Here is a 13520-nt window from a genome sequence, read left to right on the forward strand (position 1 = left end):
AGGCTGTCACAGGAGGCAGGGTGGCTTGGGACTCTGGGCAGCACCTGCCTGGGTCATGCCCCTGGGGCTGGGGTGGGACAATGGGCTGAGGGTACAGTCCAGAGCCAAGAGCACGCCTCCCCTCAACTACCGTGCAGTTTGACAGGGTCAAAGAAGTTCAAACACGGGAGCCCCGTGTGAAAGACAGAAAGAGGGAGCAACAGTGCCTGGGAGTGTGTGTGGTGGCCAAGGAAGGGGTCAGAGTGTGAAGGGGGCAAGGTGAGGTGTGAAAAGCCCCAGGCTTGTGTCCCCAGTCCAGGACACAATGGCAAGTTCGGAAGAACTACTCCATAAATATTGGTCCAATGAATGAATGCATGAGAAAGGGTCAGGAATAGGGGTGTCTGGTGGGAAAGGAGAGTGCTGGCGACCTGTTGTGATCAGCTGTGGACCTCTGAACATCTTCTCAGAGTGAGCATGGCGTGTGGCCACCTTCCATGGAAAGACTTCATTATTCTCTCATCCATTCATTCAACTCCTATCTCTTGAGCACCTCACCAGCCCCGAGCTTGAAGCTAGGGATTCCAGACAATCTGAGCAGAGGGTCTGCTGCTCCACCCATGCTGATGTGGAAGAGGGGCTGAGGGGCATGGCAGGTGAGCTGCTCTCTCTTTTATGGGAATCCTTTGATCCACTCCAGGATTGGAAGCTGCAAAATTGCAATCAACAGGGCCAGTTGAAAAGGATGAGAGGCAGCAAGAGACTGTTTCCGGCAGGGTGGGACCCTCACCTGCAGAGAAGAGCCTGAATTCCAGAGGTGACTGGTGGAGTTCCTTGTCCCCTGCTTGAGGGTTCTGTGAGAAGCAAGGCCCCCTTGAGCTCAACTGTCAAGTGGGAGTGAGTGTTTGCACGCACTTGTGCCCGCACACTATGACCTGCTGCTCCCTTTACTCCACCACCACAGCTAACTCTTCTAAAACCATCTTGGGGCTGGGGGCTATCATATCTACCTGGGCACTCACCTCTCCACTCTATACCTAGCATAGAGTAGGTGCTTAATAAGTGTTTTTGGCATTGAAGGCACCCTGTAAGGGGTCATTTGCTCTAGGCAGATACTGGAAAACCAGCCTGGGGAAGAGATTCCATTCAAGAGCTCTTGGCCAGTCAGCTGCAATCCCCCAAATAGATTGAAACCCCCTCAAGGGCCCAGCCCACTGCCAAGGTGTCTAACACCCTCTGTGGCTGCCAAGGGCCAAAGAATGAGGCAGGAACATCTCACAGTGCACAGGGCCTCTGGGAGAGGATACTGTTCACTGCTAGGCTGTCTCCTAATCCTATAATAATGCCATACCACATGCCTGTGTTCACCAGCCCCTTTCCGAGCATAATCCCTGGTCTTCACAACAACCCTGTTCAACACCTGAGAGCTGGCATAGCTATTCTTAGTTGGCAAAGTGTAAACTCAGGAACATGCAATCTCAAGGTATCCTTCATCTTGACTTCTGTGAAGTTGGGTTCCAATTGACACCACTCACATAGACAACAATGTGAACGGTGCCCCCAGTTGACTTTGCCTTCCAGCTGAAAAGTCTTATCTCCATTTTATGAATGGAGAGATGAGGTAACTTGTCCCAGGCTACCAACTAGTAAGCAGTAGAGGCCAGTCTCAACCTCAAATGAATCTGGTGTCCAAAATTGTGCTTTCTTGACTCCATCCCTCTCTCGGCTGCCTCTTCATGCCAGCCTACCCTGGAGGATGAATGGTGGTGTTATATTAATGGCATCTGTCATGTCCCTGACTTATCACAGGACCTCCACGATGAGCCAGATGCCAGCCGATGGGCAAGGACATGAGTGATGGAAAACAAGTGTGAGTGATGGAAGCACTACTCTTGCCAGGAGATGAAGATGAAAAACCTCTTGACCAAACCCAGTCTGAAGCTGCTAGTTCCCAACTCCCAGGGAGACAGTTACATTCTGCCCTGGGAGGCAGGAGCCAGGGAGGAGGGAGCCATAGGCCTCCGAAAGGCACCCTTACAGAGGCTAAAGGTGGTTAGAGGGCCCAGCATCCGTCAGCCAGTCTCACCCTCAGAACAGAACTTTCCACAGACTGCTGGCTGGGGGAGCTGTCTGAATGTTGGGGAATTGTTTTTGCATCTTAACTACTCAACAGGCCACACCAGGCTTGAGACACTTAGGGAAAGGTTGGCCCTTGGAGTTGCGTTAAGGTGGGAGGATGAGGAGTACCCTTTTAGAGGCATTTAACTTGGCCACACTGGAACAGAACCCCAGGTCTACTGCATACAGCTCTGTGGGATACATACATATATATATATATATATATATATATATATATTATATCATTGTTCATTTTTGCATGCTGTTTGCTTTCTCCTCTCAGGTATACTCCCCATAGAATTTCCACCACCCATTCACCCGTGCAGCATTGCCATAGTCCCTTGTGCTCTTTGTCCCCCGTTTTGATCCCTCTACCCCCCAACCCCGCAGAATGTCTCTGAGTTATAGTTGCCTCTCTATTTTTTTTTATTGTTATTATTTCCCCCCTGCTCCCTTATTTGGTCCCCCTACACTCCTCCTGTAAGTGAAACCATCCAATATTTTTCTTTTTCCTTCTGGCTTATTTCACTGAGCATAATCCCTTCTAGCTCCATCCATGTTGCTGAGAATGGCACAAGTTTATCTTTTTTGATTGCTGAATAGTATTCTGTTGTGTATATACACATCTTCTTGATCCAGTCATTTATTTTGGGGCATTTGGGTTGTTTCTATCTCTTACCTATTGTAAATAGTGCTGCAATAAGCATAGGGGTACAGGTATCCTTTTGAATAATGTTTTTGGGGTTGTTCTTTGGGTAGATTCCTAGGAGTAGAATTGCTGGGTCATGTGGTAGCTCCACTTCCAGTAGTTTGAGGAACCTCCACACAGTTTTCCATAGTGGTTGGACCAGTTTGCATTCCCACCAGCAGTGTAGGAGAGTTCCCTTATCTCCACATTCTTGCCAACACTGTTTTTCTAATATGTGCCATTCTCACTGGTATCAGGTGGTATCACATTGTGGTTTTGATTTGTATTTCCCTGATTATAAGGGACGTTGAACATTTTTTCACATAATGTTGGCCATTTGCATTTCTTCTTTAGAGAAGTGTCTTTTTAGCTCTTCTGCCCATTTTTTGACTGGCTTGTTTACTTTGTTTTTGTTGGGTTGTATGAGTTCTTTGTAGATCTTTGTGATGGGTCCCAACTCCATCAGTTGTATGGAGTGCAAAAATTTTCTCCCAGTCAGTAGGGTGTCTCTTTGTTTTGGTTAATGTCTCTTTTGCTGTACACAGCTCAGAGGTTTTGAGTCAATCACTTAACTTCCTTCTTACCTCAGAGTGCTTTACCTATAACACAATCTGACACTGGACTTGTGAGCATCCTCTGACTCCCAGTTAGCACAGAGGTCAAGGGCATGGACTCTAGAGCCTAACTGCTGGTTTCACACTCCTGTTCTAGCACTTTCTTATTGACCTTGAGAAAGTCATCCAACCACTCAGTGCCCCTCTGTGCCTCAATTTTCTTATCCGTAAAATGGGGATAGCGATAGTACTTCTCCCTTACAATTGTCATGAAAATTAGAAATGTACAGTGCTGAAAATGGTACAAAATGAGGTTCTTTGAGTGTTATTTGCATTGTCATTTGAAAGGATATTGTTCTCGTGATCTGCAATGTGGTAAGGAACAAGACAGATCTAGTCCTGATCTTCACGGAGTTTGGGACTGAGATTGAAGAAGATGATATTTTAAAGCATTTACCATGGTGCCTGGCCCTGGGGACTCAATCCATCATGACTCTTCCTACGATTATTAATGGGTGCCAGCCCTCTTATTGCATGTAATCCACTCAACTTCTCTGAGAGGTCAGGAGTTCTGTCCCCTTGTTACAAATAAGACACTGGGGTTCAGGGAGGGAGATTAGGGTTGAAAGAATTTTTCTACTTCCTCTGCCTGGTTGCCGGTCATTTTAGCACCAGCTGCAGCCGTCATTCCGCCCTATAAGCTGCCTGCCCGAGTCGCTACCCAGCCACAAGCAACAATTTTTGAAGGGAGGAGGGAGGATGGAAAATGCAAAGAGAAAGGACCTGTGTTTGAATCAATAATCCCATTATGAATCTTTCACCCATGAATGTCTTTTCCTTTTTTTAATGCTCTTATGTACTTTGGGTTTGTCCCTTGAGAATAAACCTTATCTTTTCTCGTGCTAGACAGTTCTCCTGAGAGTCTCTGAGTCTCCCAAGCTGCCGTCTCTCGTCACTCTGCCACCAGACACTGGAGCAGATACTCCCTTTGTTCCATGAAAGGGCTGATGCTGGGAGAGACACAAGAGAGATTTTGATTGATGCTTATACATAATAAACATTTTTTAACTTCTGGTCAACTTTTTTACATTGTCTCAATGAATCCCCCCAAATTCCCTGAGGTGGGTATCATTTTCTTGACTGAGGAAGCAACCTCAGAGCATTTGGTGACATCCCAAGAATGTTCATCTACCCAAGGCCAACGGAGCCCAAGTCCACTGACCTCTTGTTTTCTTGAAGATGGAATCAGAGCCTCAAGCAAAGGAAGGAGGTAAATGATGACCCTGAAATGCTTGAGCGACGATCCTTCCCCACCGAGAACTGGAGAAAGGAAAGGAAGGGGGGTGGTCTCAGAGGGACTGGGGAAGGCTCCTGAGGTCGAGGCCAGATGAATCCCCTGAATTTAGGGCTACTGAGAACATCTTACCTCAAACTCCTGGGACTATTTTGTCTTCCTAGTCCTCAAGGATTAATCTAGCATTTTCTCAGCACCTAAGTGATGGGTGCTTCTGTTATCTTCTCTTCAGAAATAAGGAAACTGAGTCCCATTATGGTTATGGCCAGGCAGCTAGTGAATTGTATTTGAATAGTATTTGAACCCATGTGAATTGGGTTTTTGTGGCATTAAGACTGTCAGTTCGGGCCTCCCTGGTTGGTGCAGGGGTTAAAGTCTCAGCGCTGTCACGCTATTGGCAGCCACAGCAGTCGAGTTCATTCCCCGGCCAGGGAACTACCCACATGGCGCAGCAGACCTCTCCTGTCTCACCCGCTGCACCCCGTCAGTAGTGTATTTCAGTCAGTCTGCCTGTTCTGCTCCCCACTCTGTCTCTGGTGAATCCTCTCACCCCCCCACACCTCTGACCTACGCCCAAGTTCCTGCATGCATAAGCAAATAAAAATAAATCTTAAAAAAAAAAGACTGTTAGTTCAAGTACTCTAAGGAAGCAGATGCCAAGGCAGAATTAGGAATGCAAGTGGTTTATTTGGGGAGGGGTGACACCTGTGAAAGATCAAAGTGGGGAGAAGCGATACTGGGCAGAGAGCCTCCGACCACAGTACAGGTCTTACAATCTCAGCCAATCTAACTGGGTGCTCTGGAACAAATATTACCCATGAAAGGAGCCTTGAGTTGGGCAGAATGGCCAGGTTCTCGTACCTGCACCAGGCTCTCACTCAAATGCTGTGGTGGGTCAGAACACGAGTAATATACCTCACATGCAATGTTACTCAGAGAGTAGATCTTCTATTCTCACATGGTGACTATGTGATGAGTTGGAGGTGGCAGCTAACACCATAGCCATAATCATGTTTGCAATTTACACATATATCAGATCTATTAGACCACAATGCCATGTGTCAATGATATCTCAATAAAGCTGGTGGGGGTGGGGTTGGCATGTGGAAAGCCAGCTCTGGGGAGGATCTCCTAGGGACTGCAGCTAGAGGCGGTGTGTTAATTGCACTCTTGCACAAGTTCCATCTTGAAGGAACATTCAAGCAGCGCAACTCCAGTGGCTTCTACAGATGCGATGTAACAGCCAAGTCCACCTCAAGGGTTTATCTTTCACTCAGGCTCTCTGGGTTAGCCAGGCACAGCTGAGTTGGTCCAGGTGTGTTTTACGAATTTCATTCTTCTCATAGCAGAGGTCAGGGCCAGCCAAGACTGAGCCAAACCACACAAGCCCATTGGAAGCCTCTGCTCACCTCCCGTTGATGAAGCTAGTCTTATGGCCAAACCCAAAGGCGAGGCGTTGGGGCAAAAACTCTGCCAAACAAGGGTGGAGAGGAGGTAGAATTTTGAATAAACACACTGTCTGGCAGTCCCCTGGCTGCAGAGCCTACACCTTGGTCACTGTGTCATCAGTGCTGGTACAGCCCTGATGCGAGGAATAACAGGGCAGTGGCTAAGAGCAGACCCTGGATCCAGCACTCACAAGCTCTTCCCTCAGGCATTTATTTGATCTCTGGGAGCCTCAGTTTCCTCTTTTGTAAAGTGGGAATCACAAAAGAGTCTACATTAAAGGGTTGTGGGAGAATTCAGTGAGAGAATATCTGTGCAACACTCGGCTTGGTGCCTGGTATGTGGTAGGCCTCAGGAATACTATATTTACGTCCAACCTGTATAGCAGCCCTCTGAAATGGGCCTTGCTCTCTGTTAACCCAGAGCTGTGTGTTATTCTGAAAATGGGAGTCCACTGTATATTGTGTTCTAAACTTTCTCCCACCCAGAACATGTGGCAGTGTGTCACACATGTCTTCCTGGGTGCTGTTTCCCCACATCTTTACTAAATGCCACCATAGTTGCCTTCAGATGGATGTCCCTGCCTTTGTGCAAGTCTCTCCCACCAGAACAGAACCAACTACAGAGGCTTGGCACTCTCGGGCCTCCCAGAGGTGGCCCACACCAGGGCATGAGGGAAGTGAGTGTGAGGACAGTGCTTGGTGGGGCAGGAGAGGAGACAGGACAGCCTGTTGGTGGGGAGCTCGAGGCTTGGGGAGCTCGGGAGCTCGAGGCATCCAGGAAGGCTGCGGGAGCCTTGCTTGACAAGGTGTGGCGGGAGGGGAGAGGGAACTTTCAGCACAAACCCATAATGTGAACAAAGTTGAAAAAGAGATCCTGAACCTCTTCAAATTTCTTCAGCTTTTTCTTCCATGAAACAGGAGCCACTTTGGAGAACCCATACTGTAAGGGGATTGAGAAGACTCGGGGTCTTAGTGGAGATGACAGACAGTCAGGGGCCTGGCACAGTAGGGGCTGGGTTTTCTGGGTTTCACTCTCCCTCCTCTGGCCTCTGTCACCAAGTTAGTGTGATACGGTGGGTAGGGACACTGGCTCTTAAATCACATGGTCCTGAGTCCAGTTCCCCATCTACATTTGCTAACTGTGTGACCTGGGCAAGTAACGTAGCTTCTCTGTGCTTCAGTATCCCCGTGTGTATGGAACACGCAGGGAAGACATCCTGGAGGAGGCAGCACTGGGTTGGGCTGTGAAGTATGAATGCTCCCGGGGGCTCCCTGCCTGCCTGGCAGCAATGGACCGAGGCCCCCAACAACTCCTTTACCTGTGACCACCTCCTCTCAACAGCCCCCCATCAAACCTCAAATTTAGTTCACCTTTCTAGAAAGGGGAACATCCAACACCTCCACATATTTTCCTTCAGTCATGGGGTTGGGGGAGAAAGTCACCCACCTCTGCCTGGCCAAGGGATCCTCCAGCCCATCCTAATTTCCTCCTGCCTAGAATCACCACTTGGCATCGTAGGGGTGAGAGGAAAAGCCTCCCTCCCGACACTCCCTGGTGGGCGCACAGGGGCAGAGGCCAGCAGGAGTAGAAAGCCAGCCAGGGAAAGGTTTAGGCCCACAATCCAACCTTAATATCCCATAATAAAATGCTGTCAGCATGAGTTTCCTGTTCAAGTGGATCTGCTAAGAAGGCTGGGGGAGGTCAGAGGTGTATTCCGGCCTTCCCTGGAGAGTGAGGGGGGATCAGTGGGGTGGAGGGGGTTGCCTGGGGCACGAGGGGCCCCTCCTTACCCTCTCTCCTCTGACATCCAAACAGGCTCTCAGGAAGGGGTTTGTCACACTTGTCTGTCAAACCGTGAAAGGGAGGGGCCCTCAAGCCTCCTGGGGGTGTATGTCTCCTTTGATAATCCTCCAGCCACAGAGGCAGACAGTGTGCTTTGAATGTGAGGGGGGTTCAGGAGATGGGGTGGTGTTCCCAGTGGGGGCGGACCGGTGTCAGAAGGCCTGAAGTCCCATCATGAAGTGGGAGCCACCAGGCCAGCCCTGGGCACTCTTAGGGGACAGGGGACCGCCTAGTGAAAAGCCTAAGGATCCGCTGTGGCCTCATTCCGGGGACACCATCCCTTGTTACTCAAAATGGCTGTCGTCTGTGCCCTTTGCCTCCCAGGCTGGCGCTTGCCAAGCCCCTTCCTCACGGGAGCACAGGCCTGACTTCCCAGAGAGGTCAGCTTTCTCAGCGGCCCAGCAGCCTGCAGCCTGGAAGGGAGCGTGACCAGAGCTTGCGCACTGAGAGGCCATCACGACCCGGCACCCTGCTGGGGACTCTCCTGGCATCATGTGGGTGACCACAGAAGAGCAGCAACGGGGCAGGGTTGTGGGAGGGGTTGGTGTCATTTCTGGTTTCCCAACAGGTCAACAGGGGTCTGGGGAGCTTAAGAACTAAACCAAGATGTAGGGGAGATGACACTGGGCCAGGTCCCCAGAGCAGTCAGGAGGTGTGGGGAGAGGCCTGCAGGCTCCGACAGGGCCTGGGAACCAGCCGGGCCTGGGCAGGGCCTTGGAGTTGGTGAGTCCGCAGCAAGGTGGAGGCAGAGATTGAGAGGAGGGTGAGATGGGCCCTGGCTCCTGTCCTGGAGCCTGGGGGTGGGTGACAGTGATGAGCTAGGCTGGGGCGACCAGGGGAGGGGAAGAGGGTTCTGGGGCAGAGAAGAGTAAAGCTGGGCCCCCAGCCCTTTTGCGAGCCCTTTTAATTTGTGTAAATGAGGGTTTTTAATTTGTTATTCTGGGTTTTATTTCTATTACCATCTCATTTGCCTCTAAACCCTATTTTGCCCCAGCCTGGACCGAATTCCATTTGATGCATTAGGACTAATTCTCCTCCCGAAGGGTTAGATGTTTTCTCCCTACACAAAAGTCGCTTATTTTGGATAAAGAGACGATTAGATTTATCTTTAATATTTTAATGGCAGCTGGGATTAGCGGGCAAACAGCCCCGACTGGGGTTGTTTGCTATGGATTAGATTCTGATAAACTCTCAGATGGGGGCCCCCCACCCCACTCCACTCTCTGTTTTCCACAAAGTGCTTTTTATTATTTTTTGTTGAAAAAAAATTTCCTTGTCTTTTGGAGCATCATAAATTCCATTTGCTGTTTTCTATTAAATCAAGTTGATTAAATTCGTTGTGACTCTTCGCACATAGATCTTTTTAATTTTAACGTCTTCAGCATAAAATCTTTAATGGTGCAATTCGAAATGGCTGCAATATACAGTACAGGCCTTGATAGAACAGATGGAAATGAGGTTCTTGGCGGGGAGGGGTCCTGTCAGGAGGGGAGAGCCCGGCTCAGGCTCAGGCCTCCGGGAGATGACAGGTAATGGCCCTCTGAGGCCAGGACAGGTTCTAGCCCCTGTGGTGCCACTTCCTAGGGGCCTTGGGTAGTGACCGTGGCCCTAGTTTACAGAGTGCTTGCGATGTGGGTCATAAGCTCAACTGATGTGTACTGGAGTGCTCGCCACGTGCCAGGCACAGTGTGTGCGTTGACAGTAACCCTGAGGAGGAGGCTCAGGAGGTCCCTTGCCCAAGGTCACACAGCAAGCTGGTGGCAGTGGGCGAGTCCAGGCTGCCTTTGGCCACAGAGTGAGCAGTTGTGCTCTTGCTCACAGGTGCATGCAAGACTCAGATGAGGGACGGTGAAGGGCCAGATTTTCCAGGACCCAGTTGGGGCCCAGAGGCCCTGCCATCACTGCAGAGTTGATTTGCTGAGACCTTGGGAAGCTTCCTTGATTCCAGGGTCAGTGAGGCTCTCAGTTATGGGCACCCCCTCCCACCACCTCTCCAGCCTCAGGTTTGTTCCGGATCCTTCCTGCTCTAATCCTGACCTCATCAAGTCTCGGGAAGGGTTGATCCACAGGAGCAAATCCCTCATTCAGAGGGACAAAATCAGCTTAATTTGCAGCAATTTGAAGCATGTCTTTGCCAGGATTTGAATATCAAATTATCCCACAGCCTAGGCTGGACTGGAGGGCCTCCCCCGCCACAATATGGATGGATGTGCTCTGGGTTCACCAGGGAAGTTGTCCTGGGAGTGACCTAGGCTGAGGCTAGGCTGGATGTGCTGGAGTGAGGTGCAAAGTGGGGGCTGAGGGGGCTGGGAAAGGTGAGATCATAATTAGCCTGCATTTTTTTAGAGGGCCCTGTAGTTTCCAGGCCTGGGGAATGGGATGGGGCTGGAAACCACCCCTCCCCAACCCCGTCCTGAGACTGAATCTAGAGTCTTACCAAATATTCTCAGGCCCCTCCCCAAATAAAGGAATCAAGATTTTCATAGGGCCTCCCAGGTGGTGCAGGCGGTTGAGAGCAGTGCTGTGAAGCTGTCCGCAGACTCTGCAGTGCCGGTTCCATCCCTGCCGGCCTCGGAGCAACTCACATGGCGAACAGACCTCTCGTTTCGCCCGCTGCTCCCCTCAGCAGTGTATTTTGTAAGTCTGCCTGTTCTGTTCCCCCTCTGTCTCTGGTAAACCCTCTCACCCTCCCGTGCATCTGGCCTGTACCCCAGTTCTTGTATAAATAAAATAAATCTTTTAAAAAAAAGATTTTTATAAAACTTGAAAAATTCTAGAGCAACTCAGTTTCAATCAGCAAACCCTTACTCCCCAAGCACACATGCTGTGCTTCCTCCTGTCTTGAGGAATTTTGCCTCCTCTGGCATCCACCCCATTCGTTCCCAGTCACTGGCACTGCAGACCCTGTCCCTTTGCTCTTTGCTCTGTGGTGGCCCCAGATACCGAAGTCAGATGTTGCACAGGACCCTTCAGCCTTCTTCCCTGGTCAGCATGTCCATTCTCTCCAGCCTCCCTGTGCCTCTGTGCTTGCTTGGGCCTGGCAGCCATCCTCCGAGGTTGGCCACACGGGACACGCCGCCCCCCTCCTCTGGCCTATACCTCAGCTCTTGTATGCATAAATAAATCTTTAAAAAAAAAGAGGCAAATGACTTATAGAGAAGTCATGGACACAGACAAGTTAGGGCCAAGGCGGGTGCGTAGATAAGAGCTCAGAATCAGGTGGCCTGGCTGTGAATCCCAGACCCACCACTTAGACCCTGTGAGCCCAGCACATTACCTCTCTGTGCCTCAGTTTCTTCATCTCTAAAATGGATGCAGTTGGAAATGTTTCCTGCCTTATTGGGCTTTCACAAGGATGAAATGGGTAAACAGAGGACAAGCACTTAGAACTGCGCCAGCACATAGTAGGTGTTGGAGTGAGAACCTCGCTGTTTGGCTCTCTCCCAGCAGTGGGCTCTCTGGGGACAGGGACTGGACTCAGCTGTGTGCTGAGTGGTTATGGCTGCTGCTTTCACACTGAAGAGCCAAAGGGGCGGGAGCCGCGGCAGGACCAGCACGTTTCACTCATCCCTGACGAGGGCGGGTGTGTCTGCTCTGGGTCACACCAGGGCCTGACCCTCTCTGCAGAGGCTCACAGCTTCCTGGTGGAGTGACCTGTCCATGGGAAGGGTCTGACCACTGGGAGAGCTCCAGCAGGCCCTCTGTCCACCCAACACCGTCAGCACACAGCTGAGACGTCCAGTCCCTGTCCCCAGAGAGCCCACTGCTGGGGAGAGAGCCAAACAGCGAGGTTCTCACTCCAACACCTACTATGTGCTGGCGCAGTTCTAAGTGCTTGTCCTCTGTTTACCCATTTCATCCTTGTGAAAGCCCAATAAGGCAGGAAACATTTCCAACTGCATCCATTTTAGAGATGAAGAAACTGAGGCACAGAGAGGTAATGTGCTGGGCTCACAGGGTCTAAGTGGTGGGTCTGGGATTCACAGCCAGGCCACCTGATTCTGAGCTCTTATCTACGCACCCGCCTTGGCCCTAACTTGTCTGTGTCCATGACTTCTCTATAAGTCATTTGCCTCTTTTTTTTTTAATAAAGATTTATATATGCATACAAGAGCTGAGGTATAGGCCAGAGGAGGGGGGCGGGGTGAGAGGATTCGCCAGAGACAGAGTGGGGAACAGAACAGGTGGATCTACTGAAATACACTGCTGAGGGGAGCAGCGGGCAAGACAGGAGAGGTCTGCTGCGCCATGTGGGTAGCTCCCTGGCTGGGGATTGATCTCATGTCACAGTAGCTGCTGATAGCTTCATAGTGCTGAGACTTGACCCCTTGCGCCATCAGGGAGGCCCCCACTTGCCTTATTTTTAAAGACCCAACCACAGTGAGTCTTGGAAGCATAGAGAGGAGCACTGAACCCATACGAGGGTGGTCACAGGAGCTTTGGGGAGGAAGCATCTTTGACGATATGAGCAACAATTGTGTACCTTGCATCGGTGATGCAGAGATGAAAAGGCTGTGGTCCCTGCCCTGAAGGAGTCACAAACTGGGGGAGCAAATGTCTATAAGCAGATGTGCTAAGTGCACGGATGGAGAAAGCACAGGGCGTCACGGGAGCACTGGGGAGACCCTAAAACGAGTGATCCTGGAGGAGGCTCAAGTGAGCTGAGTGAAAGGACAAATGGGAATCTTGAGGACACATCCTCCACTGGGGCCAGTTATTAAGCTGAGGTTAGGGGGCCCAGAAATCCCTTGTCTGGCCACCTACTCCTGTGGAGGTCTGTACCCCAACTCCTGTGTGTTTCTGGGAGGCAGGGCCTAGCACAAGACTCGTGAACTCTCAGTCCTAAGCCTAGCAGGGGTCAGGCAGAGTCTGTTGTGGGAGCAGTGGCTGACTTGGAAGGCTAAGTGGTTTGATTTGAAGGCACCTAGAATTTAGAGCAAGAAGGGCCCCCAGAAACCACCCAATCCCACTTCAAAGGAAGCAGAACAAGCTGAGGGAAGTAACAGGAAATGCTCAGCGCTGCTCCACCCCCCCAGCTGAAGTGGAACTTGAATTCCCAGCTCCCAGTGCCCTGACCTTCTCTGTGGGGTAGTCTGGGCCCGCCTAACCCTGCCCCCAGGACCACCTTGCCAATGGTGGCCAGGCAGCCTTTCCTGAATAACGACGGTACTGGCTCAGATTAAGGGCAACTAGCTGGCTCTTGGCTTTTCCTTTTTATATAACATCTAATCTCCTTCTAATCAGCCATTATTAAATTATATTCTGTTTTTAATTCATTCACAGATCACCGATGGGACAGCTGTATGGATAATTGGGGAGAGATAATTTATGTAAATGAGGAGCAGCAGAAGGTAGGGGAGAGGGAGGCTGAGGGCCCAAGGGGCCCCTCCTGTGCCAGGCTCTGGAGAGGGCAGTGACCTGGCCTGGCCAGGGAATGGGTGGCTGGGACTTCAGGGTTCCTGATGCCTGCCCCTCAGCATGCTTCTAGCAAAAGGGGAGCACATGACTTTTGGGGGGCAGCTCTCAGACATCAGCTCTCCTTGTTAGAAGTGGATCCTGAGAATTCCAGCCAGAGCTGTGTTTGATTCCAGCTCCA

This window comes from Talpa occidentalis, unplaced genomic scaffold, assembly GCF_014898055.3.
Source record: "Talpa occidentalis isolate TD23 unplaced genomic scaffold, MPIMG_talOcc4v2.1 talOcc4.11, whole genome shotgun sequence".
NCBI classification, from domain to species: Eukaryota; Metazoa; Chordata; class Mammalia; order Eulipotyphla; family Talpidae; genus Talpa; species Talpa occidentalis.